Source organism: Lissotriton helveticus, chromosome 3_1 (assembly GCF_964261635.1).
Source record: "Lissotriton helveticus chromosome 3_1, aLisHel1.1, whole genome shotgun sequence".
Lineage (NCBI taxonomy): Eukaryota > Metazoa > Chordata > Amphibia > Caudata > Salamandridae > Lissotriton > Lissotriton helveticus.
Genome location: NC_136061.1, coordinates 1,852,124,611 through 1,852,152,244, shown reverse-complemented (window position 1 = coordinate 1,852,152,244; position 27,634 = coordinate 1,852,124,611). Strand labels below are relative to the sequence as shown.

The window sequence follows — 27,634 nt, the reverse complement described above, 5'->3', positions numbered from 1 at the left end:
GCCACATGGTAGATCCCTTGAATCAGCAGAGGCTCTTGTGGGCTGGGTCTGTCTTTCTACAACCAGTCTTTGGGCATGCACTCTGAATCACAATTTCCTTCTACAGGGATTACATTTAACCAGACGGCTACATGACCAGAGCGATACCAAAGGGGATGATGTACGGAGCGTTTGAGGAAATCAAACACTCACCCCCAGTCAACTGATCTGGGTTTAATCCATCACCATTCTTTAGCTCACTCAGCCACCCCAGTTCAGACATGCCCATATGCAAATCAGTCTGACCCTGTGCCTCATGGGAACAGTTCAGCCCGAACTGTACTGGGGTAAATGTATGACATTGTTCTTCATTCTGTTCATCAACTGTTGTTTTTGCATTTGTCACCCCGAGTGGAACGGGTATGCTCAGACGTGAGTCCTGTACTCTCCACGCCACTGGAATCAAGCTATCCTGGCTGATGAGGGCTGAAAGCCCGAAACCGGTCCTAGGATGCTTGTTTCCAGTCCAGGGAGGACCTGGCTTGGCAGTTCGGGCTGGACTGTTCCCATGGGGCACAGGGTCAAGACTGATTTGCATATGGCTAGGTTCAAACTGTAATGGCATGGTGAGCAAAAAAACGATGGATTTAGGCCCAGATCTCTGTACTGGGGTGAAGTTATGACATTGTTCTGCATTCTGTCCATCAACTGTTGTCTCAGTTACATGACCAGGACAACAAATAGAGCCAGGCAGAATTCACCTGCATCTCCAAAGGATGGGGAAGCAGTTCCGTGTCTTTTCAAATGAGCTTCTTCTGAGTATTCTCTGTTTTACTTAAAGGCAGTACTTCAATATGTTGCCAATGGTATCTGGATGATCTTAAAGACTTCATGGGCCTCATACAGAGAGTTCCCCAGGGTAAAAGAATTTGCCAGAAGCAGTAAATACCTATATTTGTGTTTTTTTTTGCGCCCATGTCGCCATGTATCACACTTTTCCTCACATTTCTCCATCATTAAATATTGGAAGGCATGACCTGATGAAATGTATCACAGGAAAATTGTGGGGTTGCTAACATTGCACCACAACTCATAATCTGGTCACTGTTTACACCTCCATTAGAATTATCCTTCAAATTCAGAATCAAGATCTAGGAGGCACCTTGGGGGAATGCGCTGATGATTTGTGTATTCATTTGTACCAGCTGCATCCTATGACAAATGATTATGAATTTCAGTCTCAGGTAGCGCATAGACGTACTCTAGATTTCTTCTACCATCCATGTGTTTGCACCCCAACTCCTCTTCCCGATGCCTTTTCTTGCAGTCCTGGGCCCACAAACCCTTCTCCAGGCAACAGGTAATTTTATGAATTCAAAAGAGGCGGAGGTCAAACTTAAAGTACTGTGGGGCCTGTAGTTCCTGTTCTAGGCCCAGATGTAGGTAAAATAGATTTACCGATTTTAAATTACCGAATCATACCGATTCGGTAATTAAAAATCGGTAAATCTATGGGGTGGATATGTAGGAACATCCAGATGTTCCTTTTACCGATTCGGAAAAAATCGGTAATGCCCTTTCATTCCTATGGGCTATGAAGCCCATAGGAATGAATGGGCATTACCGATACCGATTACCGAATCGGTAAATACAGATTCACACAAGGGTGCAGGGGGTGTCACTTTGACACCCTCTGGCACCCCCAAAAGAGGCTCGGGTGCCATGTGGCAGGCATACCTGCCCTCAGGACAGGTCTGCCTGTCATATGGCACAGGTGTGCATGCACACATGTGCATGCACACCGGAATCGGTATTTTACCATCAAATATATTTGATGGTAAAATACTGAATCGGTAAGGGTTGTGGGACTCAGAAGAGTCCCACCTACATATCGAAATCACCGAATAGGTATAAATACCGATTCGGTATTTTACAGATTCGGTAAATTTACCGATCGGTAAATTTACCGAATCTGTAAAATAATGTGTCCCTACATACCGATTACTGAATACCGGTCGGAAACGGCCGAAAATACCGATTTTCGGCCGTTACCGACCGACCTACATCGGGCCCTTAGTCCTCTTCGAGTTTTCTTTTTCTAAACGTGAAAATGGGTGGATATGGAGGAGAAAGGGGCAGAGGGTTAAAGTTTGTTCTGCTCTTGTGGGAAACATGACCCAACCCATGACATCTGATCTCACTACAAAGATTGGTAAGTATTCAGGGGCATATTATCAAGCACGGCGTTAACATTATCGCCACTTTAGCGGCAGAAAACTGCAGCTAAAGCAGCGATAATTGGCTTGATAATACGCCGTAGAGAATTCCTATAGAAGCCCATGTTCACACCAGAACATGGGCTTCCATGGGAATTCACAAGGGCGTATTATCAAGCCCATTATCGTCGCTTTAGCGGCACTTTTCTGCCGCTAAAGCGGCGATATTGTTAACGCTGTTTCTTGATAATATGCCCCTTCGTCTCTTGAAGTAAATATTTTTTTGAATCCCATTCCTTTAAAAGAAGGTCTTCTTTCAGCTCTTGTGTTTTCTTTTGTTTATGATCGTAATGTTTTTTCGGAGAGAGTTGTAAGAGCAATGCATTTTCAAGTTCCTTTCAAGTGTGATGATTCATTTTTTTCTAGTTTTCAGAATTTGTTGCAACTGATTTTTATTACAACTGTAAATATGATGTAAACAATCTGTTTTGTGTTTTAGGGATTTTTTAATTTACTAAGTATGCTCGGAGATGTAAATCGTTTTTCAATCAGGATAATCATAAATGCTGAAACTAGGCTTCACCCTTGATGTCAAGAGGGTCAAGGTTTATCGAATTAAATATCAAGTGAAATAGTGAACATCTTCCAAATTGTATGCCAAGCAATGATTTGAAACGGTCAGTGGCGGCTCCTCCGCTAAGGCAGAGGAGTGTCGCCACACTGAATTCAATATGAAAAATAAAATGATAATAACATATCATTTTATTTTTTCTATTGAAGTGAGTGGCTCCCGGGGCGGGGCTGGCCAAAGCAGGGAGAGGAGTGGTTTGCACTCCTTAGGTGCGCATGACTGCTTGTCCGGCCAGCATCTTCGGCCACCAGGCTGCATTACACAGCCTGGTGAAGAACATGCAAAGCCTCCCACTCCCCATCTGAGCTCCGTGGTTCGGCGCTCAGACCAATCTCAACGCAGCATTGCAGCATTGTGATTTGCTATTGGGAGTCTGGGAGCCCGGGTGCTTCCTGCTCCTTCCTGCAGCTGGCGGAGACAGGAAGAAGAGGACTGAGAAGAGGCGGCTGCTGGGTAGCCTAGTAAAGTGTATTTTAAAACAATGTTGTTCTATCAAGCGCCCGCCCCCTCTCCCCCCCCCGCTCCTATCCCCACCCTACCACTCGCCATTGGTAGCAGCCACTACTGGAAATGGTGGTGTTCATTCATTTAAGGATCCAGAGGCATATCTGATTTTAAAAGGAGTTGGGCTTCCATTTACGGGAAACAGTTTGCCTATACTGCATCATAATTTGAAACGAATCACATTGCCTTCAGGAAAGGGCTGAAGCTTTAGTTCTTGCTCCCCTAAATGTTAATGTTTCTCGTTTTAATCCAGGAGTAGACTAGTTTTGTTTAGTTGTTTAAACACCTGGAACCCTATGGGTAGCAGCGAGCTTTGGAAAGTTGTTAACATAGGATAGCATGACCAGAGGCGATATGACCTCTTTTTCTACAATCCAATAGTTCATTAATGATGCCAGCTTGCACATCATTCTGTAGTCTCTAGGGTGATCCTTCACATACTTTTCTACAGTGGGTCCATCAAGGTTTTCGTGGCCAAAGTCCGGAATGATCAACCTCTTCAGTTGTTGGGCATTATAGGGTACTTTCCCTCCCGAAAGGCCATGAAGTCTTAACTGTTCTGTTCATTCTCTCATTGGGTGCCTTGTGTGTGGTTTTGGAGACTTTTGCTTCCTGTGTGTATTGTCAAAATGAATGCTCTTTGAGTCAATGTTTGTGTTTTACAGCCAATTAATAATAATTATTGAGTTTTCATTACCTTACATTTTGATCTTGTAACTATGTCTTCTACTATTCTCTTTCACTGTGGAGTCATGCCTGTTTTTATTCCTTTGTTATTTTAACTCAACTGTTGTACTGGAAAAATGAGTTACTGCGTGCAATTGTATTCTTTCTGCAGCCTTGCATCCTTATAGTGCATTCTACCGCAAAAGAAAATCCTCTATGACCCTAAAATCTGGCATGAAAAATTGACCTTTACTCAAAACTTCTTACTGTTGCCGCCCCTTTACCTCAAATTGCCCTCTCCTTCCCTTGCATCCTCTGCATGCCTTCTATGTCTGAGTACAACCTATTCTGCCATATGCATGTTTGCCTTAGTTTCTATTTTCGACTTTTGAAAACCACTGTCCACCCATTTACAAGATCACAACTTCTTCTCCTCTGATTGTCACACGCCTGCAACCTAACAATACCTGACTTCCTCAAGCTCCCCTATAAATCACGCCAGGCATGTGCATGTGTCATATACCACCTCTACTAATGATCCCAAATAACTCCTATTTAATCCACAAAAATGAATCTTGATTGCATGAAGTGGTTTGCTTGGGCACACAAAATTAACAATACTGGACTACCTACTAACCTTGGGTTTCCTGAGCAGGTTGCTGACTAGCATAAAGCGCTTCAGTGCCTTGTCACTGGTAGTAAGTGCTATATAAATGCAAGTACAATTCTTAGATATACTATCTGTCCATCGATAATGGCCATTACTTGCAGAAGTAAATATTTTGTTATTCATCTTGAATTTTGCTAGAGGAATTTTGATGCTCAGAACCAAGCATCCAACCCGGCCTCTACCGGCCTGAGACAGCCACATATGTGCAGCACTGCTGTAACATGCTCTAGCACATAATCAAATACCAATTCACAGCTGTCACAGGGAGAGGTATAGCCAGGTTTGACCATTGCAGCTTTATAATCTCGAGTATGGACTAAAATGTTTCGGTAGAGCCCTAAATACTAATCAACGCCTTTTTATATCATGTAAAGAATCAAATGCCCAGTGCAACTTCCCCATGAACAGGTCTAGCCTAAAATGCACAGCTCAGACTTCCAAGGTTTGTCTAAAAAAGCCCAGTGCACACACACATATATAATCAAATGCTCAGTGCATTTTCCCATGTGCAGGGATAGTCTCAATGTCCCATTACAGCCTCTTAATATACAGGAGAAGACCCTAATGACAAGTGGAGCTTCCTCATATTTCAATATAAATTTAAATTCCCCATGTATTCTTCCGATGTCCGGGTACTCAAGGCCCCAGTGCAACCTCCCTATGCACAGGTATAGCGCTAAATGCACAGCCCCCATATGTAGGCATAGGCTCAAGTTGCAAAGTGCAATCTACTGCACAAAATTGTCTCACATGTCCACTACATATCACACAAGAGTTGGCCTGGACTGAAATGCTCAATTTGGTCTTATCATGTGCTCATCTAACTCAAATAAACAGTGCCACCTGCGTATGTAAAGATGTAGCTCACATGGCCAAAAGAGTATGACAATGGGGGTCCCTACCTCAATCCCAACTCCCTTTTCCCCTTACCACTTTTATCTTTGTCTTCTGTCCAGAGCCTTTCTATGAGAGATGGTCAGCTAGCGGCAGGATGCTGGGAGTTAAGGGGCAACTAGTCGAGAGTGAGTGGACTCCCAAACCCTGCTCACAGGGATCTGTTCACCTCAACAATAGCACAGGATGCTGTCATTGCTGCCTTCTTGTGCTGCAGCCCACCAATTAATTTATCTTTCCAAGATTCTGTGTCTGAATTATCAGAGCAGGGCAACACCCTATCAATTGCCTCTCCTCACCATACTCAGCACCATTCAGGATTTCACGAATGGGCTCGCAGAGGGAGAAGGTGTGGGAGTTCAAGTAGTGAGGCAATGGGTAGGATCTTCAGAAGTTAAACAGGGCTCTAAATTTGAATGTGGATCCTGTCAACAAATATCTTAGCACAGATCTTGCATTCATAATTTGAAATGTATAGATCTACTGTTAAAAACATTACTGGGCCTATTCTGCATCAGGATGACAATTATATTTGATTGATCAATTGAATCATCCAGAGTGATGAACCTTTACAGTGTGTGAAAAAGTTAGGTAAGTGCTGGTGTAATAATCGAGAAAAGAGATTTTTAAAAGATTGTTGAGATGCATCTGTGGTCAGATTGATTTAGACCTAGTAGTCTTAGCATCCTTTATTCTGCAGGATAGGTCCTTTGCTACAATGACTCCGATTGCAGAATTCCAGACTCAACACTAGTAACATGTTTGACCTAGAATTAATAAAGCACTCATCATTGAAAAGGATAACCCTCTGCCAATCAGTTCCTTGGATCACTGTGCTTGGCTGAAACCTTTGCACTGCTTTTAAAGACACCATTGCAGACCAACATAGGAACCTCTTGCACGCACAGGGACTCTTGTGGATTAAACACGTGTTACACCCAGATCCGTTCCTATGTTACTATGACAAGGGCAGTCATTGGAAGCCAAATGCCAAAAGAAAAACGCAAGGAACAGTTTTAAACCTCTAAAACACAACAGTTTGCATAATATAAAGCCATTTAGGATATCTAGGGGCCCATTAGGATGGTGGGCGGATTGCCCCCGCCAGGCTGGCTGGAGCAAATACCAGGATAAATAGACAGAAAAGAACACAGCTAGAATAGGCCAGTCTTAAGCAATTTCCTAAATTGGAAATAATCCTTGAAGATTCGAATTTGAAGAGGCAGCCTATTCTTATAAAACAGGGCTAGAAAAGAAACCGATCTGCCCCATTAACAGCACTTTCTGACCCTAGGAACAGTGAGCAGAGCTTTGTCGCAAGATCTTAAAAGTCTTGAGGGGGAAAAGTGAGTAATCCCTTTCTCAAATAGAGCTTTGTGAGTTAGACAACAGACCTTAAAGATAATTCTGTTTCTTTCCTGTAGCCAGTGTAATGCATTCAGAAGAGGAGAGGATGCGGCTCCGGAAGGGGAATACCACAAATGTATTGCCTATAATTTTATTAGTAGAATTCAATTTATAGGAAATAAATGTAAAGAAAATATGGGATATGATGGCAATTCAAATACGAGTAATTTCAAAAAGGCATGAAGTTCCTTTAAGATAAACAGAGAGAATTTACAGATAGGTCGGTGTGTATATCCAAAGGATGGAACAGGAGTCTGATCCTCTTGGAACTAGGGCTCTCACACACCCCACTGGGTGACATGCTTCATCATAGAGCTTGCTCCTCGTTGGACCAGCACTTTAGTGCCCGACAGGCACCTTTCAAGGGGCTCTTTTACAGAGATCTTTTGTTCCCAAGCCATAATGTGAAGTGCAGATGTAGAGCCGTGAGGTGTAGAAGCGTGTGTTTGGTGTGTAAAGTGCGTAAAATAATTTAAAATAGACTAGGTAGTACTCGGAAGCAATTTTAATATGTGAGTCTTTTTGTCTGATTCAAAACAGAAATAGCGAGCCACCGACATAATGTTCTGTGGTTGCTTCTACAAGAGGGCAACATGTTTCTTGCTTGGTCTGTCGCAAAAGTGATCAGTTAGCAATTCATCAGGACCATACATCAAGTTTTCATTTACACAGTGGTTGGAATCCTAGTTAGTGAAGTGGGTGGACCAAGCACTAGAAAAACTTAAATGTGGTGTACCTTGTGAAAATCCCGACCCATCTGGGGTAAGTTACAAGTCAAGTGAAGTCAAATTAACTTTATTGGGACCCAGAGACCATAAACGTTTCAAAATAAGCATTACAGATTAACATTTCCATGACCTATTTACACAACAGCAAAGATACAACTATTAAAAGAGAAATTCATAAGGATCAGTCCTTTAAAAAAGAATATAGTCCACAATACAGAGTACATTATTGCATCAAAATTATGTCATCCATATACACAATGGTTGGAATCCTAGTTAGTGAAGGGGGTGGACAAAGCACTAGAAACCCCCAAATGTGGTGTACCTTGTAAAAATCCCGACCCATCTGGGGTAAGTTACAAACTTCATCAAGTTATGGCAGAGGTGAACGCTAAATTTTAGTGTCAGTATGGAGGCAGCTGTGGAGCTGGATGACGTACCCTTGCTCTACCAGCCTGGAAGAGTCCAAATACGGTACCATCTATGTAAAGTTACAAATGTCTAGGGCTTTGTTAGGCCCATCTACTGTCTCGCAGAATCCCACACTTTCATTCCTATCCTATTTGGTCAAGTGACACTTTACAGCAACTAAGCTTGATTACATTGATTGATAAGGACATTGATGCCACTCATGAATGGGAACTTGAGGTATTTCCTAATTTATGTGATAGGCTTATACAGGGGATCGTCAATGGCCTATACTGAAAAAAGTACACCTTCACTCCTGAAAATGTGTGTCATGTCTCTGTTTAATAAACTGATCTTTGCGCCTATCATTCAATTCTCAGGCTCCATATTGTAAGTAAATTCCTGGTACATGCTGTGACTGAACTACCTGTCCCCTGCCAGAACCTATATGACATCATTAACCCCAGGCTGTCCTGGTTTAGTGTACATCATGGAACAGAAATCACCTTAACTGAGGTTATCAACAATATTCTAAAAGTTCCTAACAGCAGTGGATGCAGTTGGGCCTATCAGTGGTGTGTAGCAATGTGGATCATGTGATTGTGGCTATTCATAGTAAGAAGGTGTTAATTGCATATTCTACTATGATCGCTAAGGTTTCATTGTCCTGACATTCAGACTATGGGGTCTCTTTCTTTCTTCTACTGAGGTTTTGGAAAATTCTTAAATCTTGACAGTTCAAAATCATTAGAGAACACCTTTCTCTTTCTTTCTTGCTTTTGAGTGGCAAGCCTTCTTTGAAGTGTACGTGTTGTTTTAGCCCTTCTTGTTATGTTGTCTTCTGTAGTACCAAGAAGCTTTTCATTTCTGCACTCAAATATGACCATAGCCACTGGAAATATGCCATTGTGTAGCTTTGGCATTTTTTGGCATAATCATAGATTTGCTGCATTTGTCACATAAATCAGCATCAGCTACATCATTTGCAGATTTTAGCAAAACAAATCATTTCTGTTACTTATTGCTATATTTGGTACTAATGAGGTACAACCAGTGCTCAGACTGTGTTAATAATTGTTAAATGACAAAATATATGGCAGCAGTACTATAACTAAATGTGCCGCAGTATACCGCATCATTTGCCTGCTCACGTTGCATAATCTACTCAACCCTACCGCACATTTTGGCCCTCCACTGCTGCATAATTCCAGTGGCCCTGAATATAACATAACCAAACATAACATAGCATATAATGACAGGACATGATATGATATGATTGGGAAATCCACCAGGGTTTCTCATTCTTACCTTTACACTTTCATGTGTACTAAGAAACCCTTATGTGAACCATGTCCACAGGAGACTCCCAGGGCCTCCTTTATGAGGCTGTGCGTCACTTTTACACCGCGTCACTTTTTGGGACGCACCAGTGACGTAAAAAATGCTCCTTGTTGCGCCATATTTACAAAGTGACGCATCTAGGTAGATGCGTCACTTTGTAAACCCCTGCGCCACATTATACCTGCGCCTGGTATAATGTATGCAAGGGGGGGCGTTTTGACGCAAGAAAGGGTCATGGAAGTGACGCAGTGAAATCTATAAGATTTCACTGCGCCACTTCTAGGACACAAATGCGTAAATTTCTTATGCCTGCGTCACAGCAGGCGTAAGACTGACTCGGCCCTTTCACATGGAGCCTTCCCCATGTGAAAGGACACATTGCTAGAGTTGCGTCACTTTTGTGACACACTCCAGCAATGCGTCACTTTTGCACCATACAGATACGTCAGAAATACTGACGTATCTGTAACTCCTTGCGCCTTGATGCGTCATACTGTAAATATGGCGCATCATTTGTGTCGCAAGGAGGGTGCAGTGAAAAGTGACGCATCGCTGTTTTCACACAGCGATGCGTCACTTGTCATAAATGAGGCCCCCAGGTTTTAGACCTACACTAGTGACAGCTGATAATGAGACTGAGCAGGCACTGGAACAGCACTCAATCTTCACTGACTGTCTCCCACACATTTTATGTTGATGCAGTCAAATCAACTGGATCACAAAGGAGCATAACATTCTTTGTGACTGATTCCATGATAGTCAGTCTGAGCTGCTTGTATCAGTTCGACCATCTTTGGCCAAAAATGAAGGCAATTCTGAAAGTGAAGGAGGTTGAGGTTTATCTGGAAGCACACCTGTTTTTCTGACCAGAGATGTTGTTTATCAGTAAAAAAAATCTTTTAGTTGAAAAAAAAACGAATTATTGAGATCATTCCTGTTCCAGTGCAGAGGTCTCTTTACCCAGTCCTGCGTCTCTGACAATCAATAGACAATGTAGAATGTTGCTTTGGTTGATGATGTCACCTGAGGTTTTGAGATACACTGTGACATTCGCTTCATAGCCCCTTTAACCAGTGACCTTATCTTACTTTGGCAAAAAAGGCATATTCTCAGACAGTCTTGCGTTGGCACATAATTAGGTTCTATTTCCCTTTGATGCTGGATCAGACACATCACTGCAGACAGGAATAGCCTTCAAAATCTAAGCATTATTCATAGTGTAGTGGGTTGTAGAACCTTTGGAATTAATCTGAAGTGTCTTAAGTCTTCGTTGCAGTTTTGTCATTTTTTTAAATATGAAAATTTGCATTTTTTAAATTCAAATGTAGTTGGCAAAGATGTATTTTTTAGGTCTTGCCTACTAGATAGTGCATGCGCTTTCTGTTATGAAAACTATTGTATGCTTACCAAGAGCATACAGTACTTTGAGCCAATTGCTTACCATTGCTTTCCTGTCACTCCCATTTGTCTCCTCCTTATTCACTGTGCAGCTTGTCAATCTTGTGTTTGTCCATCCCACTGAGCATAACCTCTTTGCCATCTCTTTTGATTGTCTGGCTTGCATGCACCCACTGCTTGTTTTTCTAGCAGTACCTGTTCCCTCTTGAGTTAGCCATTCCATGGGAGTGCGTGTATCTTTCAGCTGTCGTCCAAGAGGACTTCTCTCCTTCTGCACTGGTGTTGGTCTCTGTCACCTGAATGCTTCTCCCCGCCCCCTCCATGTTGCTCTGATCCTCGCACACTCCCCCCCCATTGATTTCTCACGTGTGCTTTCACCTCGCCCACTCCACAGTGCTCTTTCACTCTTTTTCTAACTCTAGCTCTTCATTTTTCTCTTTCTCTCTCTCCGTCGTCTGGTTTTCCCCGCCCGTGCATCAGTGTTTCTTTCCTTATCTTATCTTATCTTATCTTAAGTGACATTTATAAAGCGCACTGACACCATAAGTTTCCTGGCGCTAAGAGAAAGAGTACAGGGATTGTGGGGAGACAGGCTAACCGGTTTGGGTGAAAAGACGGGTTTTCAGAAGCTTCCTAAAATTAAGTAAGGAACATCTAGACTTAACTGACAGGGGAAGGGGATTCCATAGTTTGGGAGCCAGGTGGGTAAATCGGCGGCCGCCAAATTTTTTAGTTTTGACTTTGGGGGCGACCGACAGGTGGAGGTGAGCCGACCGGAGATTACGCGCCGGTTGGTGCTGCGTGATCAGTGTTTTGAGGAAGTGGGGGCTGGTGCAGTGAAGAGACTTGAAAGTCAGGCAGCCGATCTTAAAGGCCGCCCTTTGTTCAACTGGTAGCCAATGAAGTTTGCGCAGCAGGGGGTTCGCAGACTGCCACTTTGGCGTTTTGTGGATAAGTCTGGCCGCCTGATTCTGCACAATTTGAAGACGGTGGAGTAATGATTGCGGGAGTCCATGGTATAAAGAGTTAGAGAAGTCGAGGCGGGATAGTACCAGGGAGATGACGACCTGGACCAGTGCCGCCTGCGGTAGTAGATGGATTATTTTATGAATTTTACGAAGCTGGAACATGTAGGCGGAGATCACAGCCCCTACTTGAGCCTTAAGAGAGAGCTCCGCGTCAATGACCACCCCTAGGCACTTCACCGAGCTTGCAGGGACGGGGGGGGCCAGCTCCCTGGGCCAGAACTGGGGGCCCCAGTGTACTGGGCTGTTCCCAGGAAGGATAAGCTCCATTTTTCCGGGATTTAATTTCAATTGGTTGTGGTTCATCCACTGCTGGATGTGGATCATGACCGTTTGGAAGCTATTAGCAGCGTTAGGAGAGTCGAGGGGGAAGATGATCTGTAAATCATCAGCATAATTAAACACTGTGATATCTCACCTCTTGAGCGAATGAATCAGTGGCCGGAGGTATAGGTTGAACAAGAGGGGAGAGAGGGATGAACCCTGAGGGACTCCAGAAGTCGTAAGTGTCTTGGCTGCCGTGTAAGGGCCCAAGCGCACGGCTTGTACTCTGCCAACGAGGAAAAACTCAATCCACTCGAGGGCAGGACCCTGGATGCCGGCCTGTCCGGCACGGTGGAGAAGGATGTCATGGTCCACCGTGTCGAAAGCAGCCGACAAATCCAGTAGTACAAGGGCCTGGGGAATCCCTTTATCAGCGTTCCCCCTCAGGGCGTCAAATACTGCCAAAATAACGGCCTCGGTTGAATGCGCCGGCCTAAAGCCGGCCTGATTAGGCTCAAGATAGCAGGAGCTCTCGACAAAGTTTGAAAGGCACCGAGTGACGTGGGCCTCGAGAAGCTTGGACAAGTAGGGCAGGAGGGATATAGGGCGATAGTTGGAGGGATCGGCAGGGTCCGCACCTGGTTTCTTCAACAGGGGCACTAAAATGGCCTCCTTGAAAGAGCTGGGAACCATGCCACTATTAAGGGAAGCGTTCAGCAAGGGTAGTATATGATCCGGCAGTTTGAGACAAACGTCCCGGAGGACCGAGGGAGGGCAGCAGTGATTGGGAGATCCTAATTTGACCCGGCCACAAGCTCGGCTAAAGTGTTGGGGTCAAGGGCACGGAACTGGGTAAGGGACAGTGGGTTGATGAGGGAGGTGCCTGCACACGCACCCTCCATATTGCAGACCCCACCCACGCATCCATGAAGCTTCTGACACCCACCCACAGTGGCCTGTGTTAACCCCTCCAACCCCCACAATGCTTTTTCCCCTGTGGTGCTTCTGTCCCTTCTACTTTCGACTCCAGTTGATTCCACCCCTGTATTGCTTCGCCCACCTATTTATTTAAAAAAAGAAAAGAAGTGTTTCTGTACGTTTTTTCTTCTTTTTAGTTTCCTATTAAACTCAAATCAGTAGCTCCAAAGGAAAAAAACTGCTGGGTCATTGTGTAGGCGTATGCATGAGTGATGCACGCTCCTACAAAATGACACTGCCAGCCCTGTCAAAGATTCAAATTATATAGCCATGCCACACAGCATAAAGCATGCTGTACTCACAGCATGGCTAAAAAACATTGGCAAAGTGATTAGAACTTTTCGTCTTGTCAATGCTGGCTGCAATTAGCTTCCACACAATTTTCATTTTTTTCTTTCAAGATAGTGCGTCCTGCTCTTTTACTAAGGAAGCATTGAACTTGTACCTGTACTTACGAAATGAGCTTAGATGCTTTCTCACTTGTTGATACACACATCTTTTCTAGCTTGTCTATCCCTTTTCCCATTATTTTGATTATTTGGTTGTATTCTTTATTTTCACGTGCATTGATTGAGACATACAGCGACAATGCAAGTGCACTTTGAATGTGCATCATTTGCTGAATAGGCAATACGTCAGTTTCTTTTATGAGTAAAGTTGTCTTGTATTACATCTCTTAAGTTTCACATTATTATTTTTCTTATGCAGAACATGTGGTCAATCTCCAACTCATTGTTTAATGTTTTGTCTACGTTATTGCTAGTTTGACGGAGATTGCTACTTGTCCAAATATACAGAGATTTAGAAGTGAGACTTCTTATTTCTCTAGGACATGTCTTGATGAAGGGATAATCCATCCGTGAATAAGAGACGTGGTACATACGTAAAATGTTGTTATGCTGGGTTTTTTAATATCTAGGAGGCTTGGAGATTTCTATACATTGTGAAGGCCAAAAGATCTTGAATAATTTCTGTATTATTTCTTTTGCTTAGTTTCCTGGACTCTAATGGGTAAATCAATAGTTATGTCATGTTATGCTGTTACGTATCTGCCTACTGTTAGCGTGCTATGCACATAGTTAGAGCGAGGCAGGGCCTGGTTGTAGTATACTTGATTTGTTTTCAGGTGCTTTGTCACAGATTATTTGACTTTTTTCTTGACCACAATGTCCTTTTCTGTTCCCTCTTCCAGGTCCTGCGTTAGGAGTCCTCCCGTCGGTATCCTCGGGGTAAAGAAGAACAAGACAGGTAAGGCACCTATTTTAATATTTTTTGTATCTCTGCCACCATCTGTTCCCTGGTGCAAACACAAATAGTAGTGCAGGGGGGTTGGGGAATTAGTGCTCAGAATCACTTGTGCTTAAAACGTCCTTCCATATCTTATCCTTTTACAGAGTGCCACGGGTGGTTGTGCTTAGGTTAGTAAACGTGGTTTGCCCTGCTATTTAGTTTTAGTGGAGCCCGTGAAGTTCCTTCCCTCGAACACCACTCCCAGATCCTGGCACGCACCTGCTCTAGCAACGCACCTCCGGTAGCTTGGCTGGGACGGCTGGCATGCCAATGGGTCACTCCTTCCTCATAGTTATCAGTGTCCTTCCCTGGATAGGAACTAATGGTTCCTCCTCGTCGGATAAGCCTGGCGACTTCGTCTGCTGGTACCCGTGTGACAGTTGGTTTGTCTTCCTCCTGCAACGGTGCGGCGTCCTCTGAGGTCTTCTCGAGAGGTGTGTATCCTTATTTTTCCTCTCTCACCGGTTGAACACCTTCCGGGTTACTTTGTACATTCAAATAAGAGTCCGCCCTCCAGGGTCAAAGATGAGGTCCCGCCCCTACTCGCTCTGTGGCGCATGTCTTAAAGGCACAAGATTCACTTCTGGCCTGCGAAAGGATGACAAAAGTGTTTCTTGATTTGTGAGCAAAAGGGGAGGGCCAGGGCACAGTGTCATACAAGTCTTCAGGGGCGGCTCTTCCATTAGGGCAGAGGAGTGTCGCCCCACTGCATTCTCGCAGTGCGAGAAGTAGAAACATAAAATTGTAAAACTACCATTTTATGTTTCTGCTTCTCAGACCACGAGAAAGCAGAAGGGTTTGGTTGGTGGAGGGCGGGAGGGCAGGTCTGCTCAAGAGCAGGGGTGGAGTGGCTTGCCCAATGCTGCGGGCACTGACTGTTTGGTCAGCCCCAGTCATGCGCACTTTCCCCTTTCTCCATGTAGGCTGCATGCAGCCTACATGGAGAAAATGGCCTCCCCGTAGTTTCCTGGCTGATTGGAGTCCCCACCAATTAAAACGCTGCCATGGCAGAATTTTGACTGGCTTAGGGGGGAGGCTGCCTGCTTCCTGTTCTTGTGCGGGTGCCGGCCAGGAGCTGAGACGGCGCAAGACCAGGGAAGGTACGTTTATTGTTTTTTTTTAAATTAACACCCCCACCGCCCGCGCAAAACCGTGTGCATCCCCCAACCCGGCCTTCATGCCATCGCGACTGCAAGTCTTCTTCCATGTCATATATGTTAAGTATGTTTTTTTAGTAGCACATTTTTTCCCTGTTTCTTATCCTCTTAGTACCTAGGTTTTTGGGGGCAGATTGATGTCTGATGTGATATTACTCAATTGAGCATCCCTATGGATGACAGGTGTAGGACATCCATCTTTCCCCTGGCTCATGTAAGAATTGGTGATGTCATTTGTATGGTGAGCTGTTTCACTCAGTAGTGTTTCTTAGTGGAGGGGTTGCAGGTAGGATGATATTGCAATCCACAATATTAGGCCGTAAGAGTAGGACATGGACTATCACTGATGGGTGCTACATAGGAAGGATTCGAGTCTTACAACCATCCACCAAACCTTAGTCAGCTCAGGTAGTATTTTCTTTACAGTCTGCAGGTTGTGTGTCTTTTAAACAAGCTGAGTAGGTGTATATCAGAAACTTTCCGGTGCTTTGTTTATGACTCTTCTGTTTCTTGTATGGGTACGTTCTTTGTGAGTCTTCTAATTCTTGTATAGGTAAATTGTTTTTGAGTCTTCTGTTTATTACTTTGGTGGATTGGTTGTGACTCCTTTGTTTCTTGTGTGGATGAACTGCTTGTGACTCTTCTGTTTATTGCATGGGTGCATTGGTGAAGACGTATGTTTCTTTGTATGGATGCTTTGTTTGTGACTTTTCTGTTAATCGTATGGGTGCACCGTTTGTGACTCTTCTGTTTATTGTATGGGTCTATCAATCAAGGATTTGTAAAGCGCGGCAAATTACTTGTGAGGGTCTCAAGGTGCTGGAGTTGCTTACTGCTCCATGGTGATCTGTTCATTAGAACAGCTTGGTCTTGAGTCCTTTCCTAAATTGCTGGAGCGGTGAGGAGGTCCTGAGGTGCACGGAATGGCCGTTCCAAGCTTTGGCAGCCAGGTGTGTGAAGGAACGTCCTCTGCTGTTGCTTCGACAGATCCGGGGGTGTCTACGAGAAAGAGGGAGTCTGATCATAGGTGTCTGGTCGGTTGGTGGAAGGCCATGCGTTTGTTGATGTAAGCTGATCCTTTGTTGTGCAGGGCTTTGTATGCGTGGGTCAACATATTGGGTGCACTGTTTGTGACTCTTCTATTCATTATATGGATGCACTGTTTGTGAATCCTCTGTTTATTGTATGTGTGCATTGTTTGTGACTCCTCTGATTCTTGTATGGGCACATTGTTAGTGACTCTTCTACTTCTTGTATGGATACATTGTTTAGGACTTTTCTGTTAATCGTATTGGTGCACTGTTTGTGACTCTTCTATCTCTTGTATGGGTGCATTGTTAGTAACTCTTCTGTTTCTTGTATGGGTGCATTGTTTGTTACTGTTCTGTTTATTGAATAGGTGCACTGGTTGTGACTCTTCTGTTTCTTGTATGGGTGCAGTGTTTTTTACTCTTCCGTTTATTATATGGGTGCCTTGTTTGTGACTCTTCTGTTAATCGTATGGTGCACTGTTTGTGGCTCTTGTATTTCTTGGATAGGTGCAGTGTTTGGGACTCCTCTGATTCTTGCATTTGATTTATTGTTCCTGAGCTAAGACTCAATGGGGTAGCTCTGTTTTTTGCACTAAGATCAATAAGCAGAATAAAGGATCACTGCCCTATCTGTGAGCTCATGTGTTTGGCAAAACTAGTGAGGGATAGTGGTTTTGTCTGTGTCAATAGAAGAAATACTATATTTTCTTTCTTGCATGAAGAATAAAGCAGCTGATCAAAGGGTAACTCTACAGGCTGCCAGTAGTAAGGGAAGGCTCTGTTGTCTATGACAATAAAGCAAACACAGAGAAATGATAGACGGAGCGCTGAAACTTTTCAGACAATCACCCCCAGTCACAGATCTGGGTTGAATCCATCATCGTTCTTTAGCTCACTTTGCACCCCAGTTCAGACCCAGCCATATGCAAATCAGTCTTGACCCTGTTCCTCATGGGAACAGTCCAGCCAAAACTGCCAAGCCAGGTCTTCCCTGGACCAGAAACAAGCATACTGGGACTGGTTTCGGAGTAACACCCCTCATCAACCAGGCTAGCTTGAATCCAGTGGCGAAGTGAGCAAGGTACCCACGTCTGGGCATACCCTGCCAACATAGGACGAACAAAGCAAACACAAGGAAATGATGGACGGAGAGCTAAAACTTTTCAAACACTCACCCCCAGTCGAAGATCTGGGTTGAATCTATCATCGTTCTTTTGCTTACTTCGCCACCCCAGTTTAGACCTGGCAATATGCAAATCCGTCTTGACCCTGTTCCTCATGTGAACAGTCCAGCCTGAACTGCCAAGCCAGGTCTTCCCTGGACTGGAAACAAGCATCCTGGGACCGGTTCAGGGTAACACCCCTCATCAGTCAGGCTAGCTTGAATCCAGTGAGCAAGGGACCCACGGCTCGGCAAACCCTGCCAACTTAGGGTGAACAAAGCAAACACAAGGAGATGATGGACGGAGTGCTAAAACTTTTCAGACATTCATCTCAGTCACAGATCTGGGTTGAATGACAATAAAGACATACTTCAGCTAGTTAATATGAGAGATAGCTCTACTGCTGCTGATATGTAATATATGCTTATTTTGTCTCTAAAATGTGGGAGATAATTCTGCTGTCACTGTTATATTATGCATAGTTCTTTGGTCTCTGATAGCAGCAAGATAGTTCTGTTGTTAGTACCGAGGAAGAGAATCAATGAGCCAAGCAATGAACGGGCATGCTTCCTGTCGCATAGGGAGAGGGAGTAGTTCTGGTGAGGTGCGGACCTGCTGTCTCCACTGAGCCAGGGGGTAAATGGCTGAACAAAGAACAGCTTTGCTGTCTACCACAAGTGGTGGATCACTCATCTGTCTGTGGCAAGCAGTGCTTAATTTGAGCCAGTGGTTTCTGGTGCTCGTCACCTGCACTTAATTGTCAAAATCGGCACTTATGACTGCTGTCACATGGTGGCGCTGTTTATGTAATTTAGAGATGAACTGAACAACAGTTATTTATTAACTCAGTGTACCTTTAAAGATACCTGCCACACAAGCCATTCTTATAGCTTTGGGGGCCTCAAACAGTCTGAATTGTCACACTTGTAGCAGTGTGATGGTTAGTAGTAGGTGTGTGGATACCGTACCATCATTTCCAGTGTTGGCAGAGGGTGGTGCAAGCTGAGGTTGCCTCCTGACGAGGACCCTGGCACTTATTCAGTTACAAATTAAGCACTGATGGCAAATAAGGAATACCTCTGCTGCCTACAGTAAGTCAATATACTGATTGAAGGATGGCTTCTGATATCTGTAACAGGTGAAGGATAGCTCTGCTGATTGTGGTAAAATGAGAGAGGGATAGATAGCTTACTGGCAAGTGGTTGCTAGCTCTGCTGTCTGCAAAGAGCGAGAGTTTAATCAACATGACAAGTGCATGATAACTCTGTTGTCTACGACAAAACCGGATAGCAAGCTTTGAAATTGCAGATGAGTTGCATCAATTTAGGGTGTTCTTCTGGAGAGGATATTGTGTGGCTTATGATTTTTGAATATTTCGTCTTTCCAAGCTGTGCTTTGGAAGTTTGGGAAGCTTCTTCTCTGAGTATTTTGTACGATCTTATTTTTTGCCTCCCTAAGCCTGTGGCATTCCAAAAATGTGTAAATTGCACTCCAGGTATCTATCCAGTACGCTTTTTTTATCATGAGATCTATCTTTTGGGTGGCAAATAAAAGTTTGCTGACTGTATCTGTGAAGTTGTCAGTTCATGTTGACATGCATGGAAAGGAAAAGTTTGTATATTACGTTTAAGTCGATTTGTGCCACTTTTTATGCACACAATTTCTTGCAAAATGATATGCAGTAGTGAAGAAATGCAATTATAATATTTTATCTGCTTTAATTTCGTATATGCTTGTGGTGATGTTTCCACTTTCGAAGTTTTTTTTTTACCTTCTGCACATGTTTTTTTCTTTTCATTTTGTTTTTTTATGTGCACTTTGCGAAGGTTTAACAGTTGTCAATATCGAAGAAACAAATTTCAATTAAAGGGATCTTTCAGAGTCTGGATACTTAAATTATTCGATTGGCTTTGTTTTGGACCAGAATATTTTTGACATCATAAACGATCCATTTTCTGGTTATGTCAGCTGGGTCCATTGAAGCGTTTCTAGAATTCTTGTTAGTGATACATACAGATTGTGTGTCACTAGTGTGTATACAAATCTGCTGCTTTCTGTTCGGTGTGTGACTGTTCGAAGATGTCCATCATGATTACCTTGTAATAATATATCGAGGACTGAAAGTCCACATTTTGTAAAGCGCACAATCACCCGTAAGGGTCTCTAGGCGCTGGGGGCCGTCGGGAAGATTAAGCGAGCTATTGCCCAGAGTCACATGGTGCTGGGCTAACCTGCCGCCGGAGCCGGGGATCGAACCGTGGTCCCCAGATTCCAGCGTCAGTCGCCCTGGCCGCGGCGCCACACCTCTCCCATAAAGCAAATGAGGCCACTCCCCCTGGGAATTAAGACCTCCCTTGAAATTTGGGAATGGTTTGCAGGTTGAGGGTTTATAAGGGATGCTGTCTCCAAATGGGAAATGTTGGAAGGTGGCCCTAACATTGGTAATGGAGCAGTGGCGTAATGAAACTTGAGGGGGCCCTGCCCGCAAAGTACATGGAGGGGGCCCCCATGCACTGGACCCAGTCAGGTGCTCTCAGGCCAGGGGCCCGCTGCCTGCGCACAGTGCTGAATGGGCCCCCTGCAACTCGGTCCCCCTGCGCAGCAGGGGCTGTGGGGGCTAATGTTACACCACTGTAAGGGAGAGGGCACTCACTTACACAGCCCTCTCCACTCCTCTCTTCATGCTTGATAGCCTATCCCCACAGGGGACCGAGTATCTAGTTTGCTACAACTGCAAAGGTTCCCAGCGCAGGGGCTGGAGCATGTGCACATGCACAGGAATGCCGCGCATTTGCTCAGCTCCTCCTGTAAAAATGGACAGAAGTCCAAGTTTACAAGAGTTCAGTCTTCCCTCAGTTCTAGAAGTGGAATAATACGTGGTTATTGCTTTCCAAATCATACATCTAACAAAAAATAGCAGCTTGCTTGTATTTTGCTGTGTTTTCTTTGCTGAAATTCGCCAAAAGTTGGGAAGACATGCGCCTCTGGTGACCAGCATGGTTATCGCCCTCAAGCCTACCTGTCCCCAGACAGCAGACCTTGAATTCTCTAGAAAGAGGCTAGAATATTAGAAGCTAAGGGCCTGATGTACCGAGGGCTTGCCCATTCTGTGTCTATGGGAACATTCCTTAGTACACTGAGACCTTAATCAGCAAGTTCAGCATAATTAGAAACCTTTCTACAGGAAAATGCCCGATTGAAATCCTAGAAGATGCAATTCCTAGGACTAAGATAGAGCTGCTTGTACCCTCCATACTAGAAGATATGTTCGACCACAAGTTTTTTCCTACTAGATCCTGACTCAGCATTTCACAGCCCCAGTCTGGTCCACAGCTGTAGCAATACAGGGGAAGGATTGAGTCAGTGTTCACTTATGTTGCTCAAGCTTCATAATAGCTGCAGGCTTAATATGGCACCCAGGAACCATCATCAACCAACGTGACATGCAGTAGAGCCAGAGATCGATTATCGAGGTATGTGTCAACCGTGTTCTCTGATTCTTGACTCGTACATGAATAGCTTTAAATTCATTTCTGCTCCTTGGGTGCAGGCTGTATTGTGCAGATCCTAGACATCTCCCTGGGCCACATAAAGTAATACATTTCTCTAACTAAGGAGGCTGCATTTGGAAAAGAATGATCACTCATCTGCAGGAATGCACCAAGATGCCCATTTTTTGGGAACACATGGCTTCAAACATTGCAACACCGGGCAGTCTCATGCTTTCCCTCAGAGAACATCAGCCATGAGCTTTCTTTTCTAGTTGCACTGACTTCTCTGTTCCCTCACTGTGTATGACGGAGCCTTGTGTGTCCTCACTCTCACAGCACCTGTTGTAGTGTCTTCTTTAAGCAAACTGAAATTGTTGCTTCCTTTCAGGAGCTCTGAAGCGCAACTGTCCCTCGCAGAAAGAGACACTCACACGGAGGGACTGTTTTATCATTAACATTGCTGAATGTGAGTCCCATTGAGTGGTCTGTGCGTGTCCCTCTGGATGCTAGCTCGATGAATGACGTATTCGAGCTCCTCGGTGCTTGCACAGGCTAGAGTGATGTTTGCTATTGGCTTTGCAAAGTTTCTTCACTGTTTGCTTTGATTCCAGGGCTCAATGGAAGGGGCTTCCAAAGCTGGACTTATAACATCCTGTGAAGAGGTCCATTGGGGAATTCTCATAGTGCTCAGTAGGCCTCATATAGTCAGTCAGGCGCCTTTACGTTAAACTGCACACTAGCTGAAGAAAAGAACACATTGATAATGTATGTGTAGGAATGGACCAATGGAAAGTGCGCAGCTACAACAAACAGTGATTCACAATTTCCCTGTGCTCATCTGTCTGTATTTGTGTGTCAAGTCGTTTGCTAAACTTTATGTGAGGGAGTTTTTCCCCTCGTCCTCGCCCTGATGGGCAGTAATGGTTCATTTAGCTCGGCTGCGATGGATTTAGCATGAGACTGACAGCCCCTGTCAGCGTGTAATTGCAGATTAATAGGATGCAGTCCGTCATTATGGCAGCTCGCGCGCGCGCCGCTGGCCCCGCAGCCCGACGCCCATGTCTGGCGGAGGCAGGTTCGCCTGACCCGGCCGAGACCCGCAGCTCGCGACGCCTCCCCAGAGCTCCCTCAGTCAAATGGCTTCCGCCCGCCTGACAAAGAGCGATATGTTTACATCTTGCCTGCGCCCAGGCATGCCGAGAAGATGCGGCCTCGTCGCGGAGGTGTTATTTCCTTCCCTTAAACTCCATCTTCGGAAACGGCCGCTTGAGTGACAGAAGGCAATAATCCGTCCCCAGGAAGTACATCGTCTCAGAATGGCGTAGATCTCCGGTGGTTGCGTTTGATACTGCGCATCGAACCCCAGAGCGTCTATTTGTCACTTGCATCCGATGGAGGCACGCTTGTTACTGCTGTTATTTATAAAGTGCTCCCTGTGTATTCCCAGCTGCACAGTGACAGGGTCGATTGACTCACATGGTGTGTATAGAAATACAAAGTACAGTATCTTGTGGAAGGAGAAATTGTCAGAACAATTTCTATGTTCAAGTTGAGTTTCTTAAAAAATATCTAGGGTAGGCCAGATTAGAGCCTAGGATAGTACAAAATTTCACATAGGTGACACAGGTCTCCCTACATAGTAAAGCAGTCGAAGATCTCGGGCAACTCATACGGTTGGACGGCTCGAGTCGGGGTACCACGAGGGTGGATGGCGTCCCCCCACTTATTTTACAGGGGGGACGCAGTCCCCCCTGCCAAACAGCTGGACTTCACTCTTTGGCCTCTCTGGGATGAGGAGCTCGACACCTTTCGTGACGTCACTTTCTGTCGTGACGTCACTTTCGGTGACAGCATCTCCCACCCCCCCCCCCCCCACACTTCGTTTTTTACGACTTGTGCCCTGGGTTGGAGATGTCAGAGCCGGATCGTGACTTAGTCCACATAGTGTGGGAGGGCCGGAAATGAAGGTCATTATGGGATGGCTCCTGGTCGGAACTGGAAACCATGCCTGGAGTGGCAGGGAACTTGGTGGATCCTGCAGCAATGCTTCTTGACTTTCCCTCTATCCAGGGATCATCCTGCAATCTCCACAGCTTCAGCAGTATCGAAATTGTGTTTTCTGCATTTTTGGAACTCTGTCGACTTATGATTTCAAGAGATGTTTTTAATGGCTTCTTATGAGTGAGGCATATATAGCTAGGAGGATCACCTACATTTCTTCGATGACGTTTGGGGGAAGTTTCTTCAGACTTCGATATGATTGTAATGTTTCAAGAGAGGGTACATTAGGTTGATTGTGGGACAAATGGTGCCCAACAGCTTCTAGTGGAGGTATAGAAATGCATGTTGTACTGTCAGACCTCTACACCTTTCGCCTTTTTTTGATTTACGTAATGGATAATATTGCAAATTTTGTACCATTATTAAGGATCCAAGTGGCGACTCTAGAAATGACTGGTCTAGTTCTTCGTATTGGGTCTTATGGCTCTTGGTCATGAGGAACTGAAAGGACAGAGTGATAGTGGGGTGGGGGAGGTTGAGGGTTCAATGTTCAAGGAGGATTGCCAGGTAAAGTTCTTGAGAGCATGATCCGCACGTTATATTCTCAGATTGTTTGACTATTTTGGTATACCTTTTGGATCACAAATCGCTGGGTTCACGCTTACATACAGTTGTTTAGTAGATGTAATCGTGTATCACAGGTTTGTTTCACCAGTGAATAAAACATTATTACACGAAGGACGCATGTCAGATCAAGTAATGCAATCAGTCAAATGCCAAGGTTTGCAGATACAATGTTTGTGCAACTCCTGCGCGCTCTCAGTTGTTACATTTGTAACTTACAACCCTACCTAGAATGACTGAGGCCTTCTCTCCCTAGGTGACATAGACAATGCACCCACATACAATGAGATTAAGTAAGGAGCGCTGAAGGGGTTGCTATCAGCTTTATTTTACAAACCACAGATGTGTCATTAAGGTGTGTTATCTACACAAAAATAATTTGTTCTCATGCTCCAGTGGTCGGAATGGTGAGAGAGCCAGATGTTTTGAAACTGTGTTTCATTGTCGCCTACGGGCAATTGTACGCGCTGTATAAATCTAAAAAAATAAATAAATAAATAAATATTTATGATGCGCATCAGCATGTCTGGTCTATACTTAAGAGTGTAGTGCTTAACCCCTTGGCTGCGGCGGTAATTCCGCCGTGTCGGTGGGGGGGAGGGGGGCCGCGCGGCACCCCCATGCTGGTGACGGAACCACTCCGTCACCAGCCACGGGCGCGCTGTGCTTGTGACGGAGTGGTTCCGTCACGGCCCGCCCGCTCAATGGAACGCTCAGCGCAGGCACGGAATTAATGCCGCGCAGGCACGGCAGCCGGGCCATGACGGAACCACTCCGTCACCAGCACAGCGCGTCCGTGGCTGGTGACGGAGTGGTTCCGTCACCAGCATTCAAGGGGTTAATTTGTGCAAGGGCCTGTAGTTTGTGTGCCATGGGCACTAATTTTTGGGAACCGCAGCTTATTTTTCATCATCAAACCCAGAGAGCGAAAGCCATTATAAGGGAGATAAAGAGACTGAAAGTGTGGTGTGGTGGAAGTAAGAGGCATGCGGTGGAATCAAAACAAAGCAGCCTTGATAATAGAAAAAGCCGGCATTTAGTAACGCATTAGGCTCCTGGACTTATTTCTTTTAATTTAAGCAACGCCGGAGTGGAGTATAAAACAGGAAAGGTTAGGTGTCTCTATTAATTTGGTTAGATAATTGTAAAAAGAGACCACAATTTGTGTGCCCCGGCTTTACGGTGGTATTGGTTGTGTAGAAGGTTTCATAGATTCCGCCACTAATTTCACATGGAGTGTTCCTAGTCCAAGGGTATTGCTAACCATAACCGGTTCACCTGATTTCTGAGTTCCTTCTCTAGATTGGTAGCACAGAATTGTACCTAATGTTGATCATGCTTGCCTGTGCGTTAACAGCTACAGGTAGTGTTGCGGCCTCTGATTTCACTAGACGCATGGCTAGTTAAGAAATTAACAACATCCACATTGATAAAGATAGTATACACGCACAAAAGGTGTAAATGTTCCTATCTTTGCCTTACAGAGAAGACACATGGTTTAAGTCTTGGTCCCATTAATGTAATATATTAACAGGCCGTGGTTACCAACCTTTATAGCATTGTGGACAATACTCTTGCATAAAGTTTCATGGTCTCCACCAATTCAGGTAAAACACTTTATGGCTCCCTGAGCTGGGTAACTTCAGCAACTCTACATCAACTGCTGACCCTGAGATAAAACACAGAACAATAATTCTTCTGCCAGTGTAAGCATGGTTGATTGGTGTGTGACAGTGTGAACAAGTACATCATACCAAGAAAACAAACATAGGCATTGAACTGAAGTTGTGTAGCTCCACACAACATAACCTTAGAATGAACTTGAAATATGGTTGGAATTTAATAACTATACCTCATCAACCAACACCGGAGGCACCTGCTGACACGGTACAAAAAGACTCGCAACCTGCCTAATAATACATAGGACTCTAACCATAACCACCCCCACACTTCACATGCATGATAAACTATGTGTACCCCAACTTCTACCTGAAACCACAATATGGAGGACAGTTAATGGAGTCTTTACGAATTTGATATAATCCATGTCGCTATATCACATCATATGCCAGTTTATTACCTGATCCCTCATCACCACCGGGGCACGCATAAAATGTATCAAAGGATTTATGGAGCCTAGCTGGTAATTGGGTGGAACAGATACAGACACACTTAAATAACCAATCAATACTAAACTGAAAACCCTCCTGAGATCAAAGAAATCTGTCACAAATTGATGGTCAGTGGAGGACTCTAATATACTCCACCCATCAGGCTAAAATAGTCGCACAGTCTGAGAATTGACATTCTACAATGCAAAAAGGTTGGCAATATCACAGCCCGGCTTGGTAAATCTCCTTAATTGACATCACATAATGCCAAACATATAAAAGAGGACTTCATTGCAGTAATGAGACAGACTCTGAAACTGTTCTGGCACTTGCTTCTCCCACAAGCTACTGTACTTTGTTTTACATTTCTATATACCATCTGAGTCAATATCTGTGCAGCTGGGAATATGCACGGAGTACTTTATAAATAACAGCAGCAACAAGCGCTTGGCAGTTATCTCATCCTCCTCACTATTTTTATTTATTTTTGCAGTTTTATGTATCATTAAGTTGGCGAAGGGCATTAGGGCATTTTACATGAGAGCCAGACACTACACATTTGTTTAGGCATAGAGAGATTACGTGGTTTACCCGTAATCACGGGCTGTTGAGCCGAGGCTGGACTTTGAAACTGGTTCCCCAGTTCCAAACCCGGAGGCTCTAGCAATCAAGCCACATTTCCTCCATCTTTATGAACGCCTAGTACCTCTTACCATTCTATAAGGCCACACAACGGATGTCCTCCTGCCACAGCCAGCATAAGGAATTGGATAAACTACAAACACAATATAGGGACCCGCAAAGCTAATCAGAGCAGCCAGTATAACAAATATTTAAAAAACATGCATCCGTCTCTCACACTTCCTCAGTGATCATCTGCTACACTGCTTCCAGTAATATGAAATCCCCACCTATTTGGCCATCACCCACAACATGAAAACACTTTCCATATAGGTTCAAACCAAAGCTAAAACTCTTCTAACTACACACCCACATAGTGTAAAATCTTACGCATGTGTGAAAGTGCTTCAGCTCCCCACCGAGAGTTAGTGAGTGGTATACAAATACTCTTATGCAATATAAGCTCTACCCTCAGGGTAAAGACATGTTCCTACATCCTGGATCTTTCCTATTTCCAGCCAGTCATTACTATGCCACCTAACAACACACCACATTTCAATGAAGTGCACAGTCGTGTACCACATCATCTGCACAGCAGGTTAGAATGTATTGAATATTGAAAAGACACACAGGTGCAGACAGATTCAGAGCCTTCAATATTGACACTCCACGTTCTAACCTTTTGAGGGTTTCGAATGTTAACAAACCATTATAAAAGTTGTGAATGTGTCGAGCATGGATAACTTAGATGCCGAAGGTTTGAATACCTCAAATGTCAATGAGTCTGATGAAATATAGACACATATCCACCAAATATTATCTCAAAAGGTCGTTCACCAACGCGTTAGTATTAGTCTCATCAGCCAAAATCTATATGCAATTTTCATGCCTTCCAGTTTTTATGCTTGAAAAAGAACTCATTATTCAGTAATTTGTATTCAAATGACTCGATCTTTAACACACAAATCAACACAGAGAAAGGGCATTTTTCACTTTTTTGTGTGGTCTGGCCAAAGACATTATTTCTATTTGTATTTTC

General features: G+C 44.3%; 1 protein-coding gene across 4 annotated transcripts in view; it reads left to right on the top strand.

Annotated features, from left to right (window-relative positions):
- The window catches only part of TSPAN4 (tetraspanin 4), a 2,988,612-nt gene that overhangs the window by 1,371,350 nt on the left and 1,589,628 nt on the right, over nucleotides 1-27,634 (top strand). For all 4 annotated transcript variants that reach the window (XM_078682789.1, XM_078682790.1, XM_078682791.1 and 1 more), the window contains one exon: nucleotides 14,299-14,354. The gene's annotated coding sequence lies outside the window, so the exon portion shown is untranslated. The remainder of the gene's footprint in view (nucleotides 1-14,298; nucleotides 14,355-27,634) is intronic.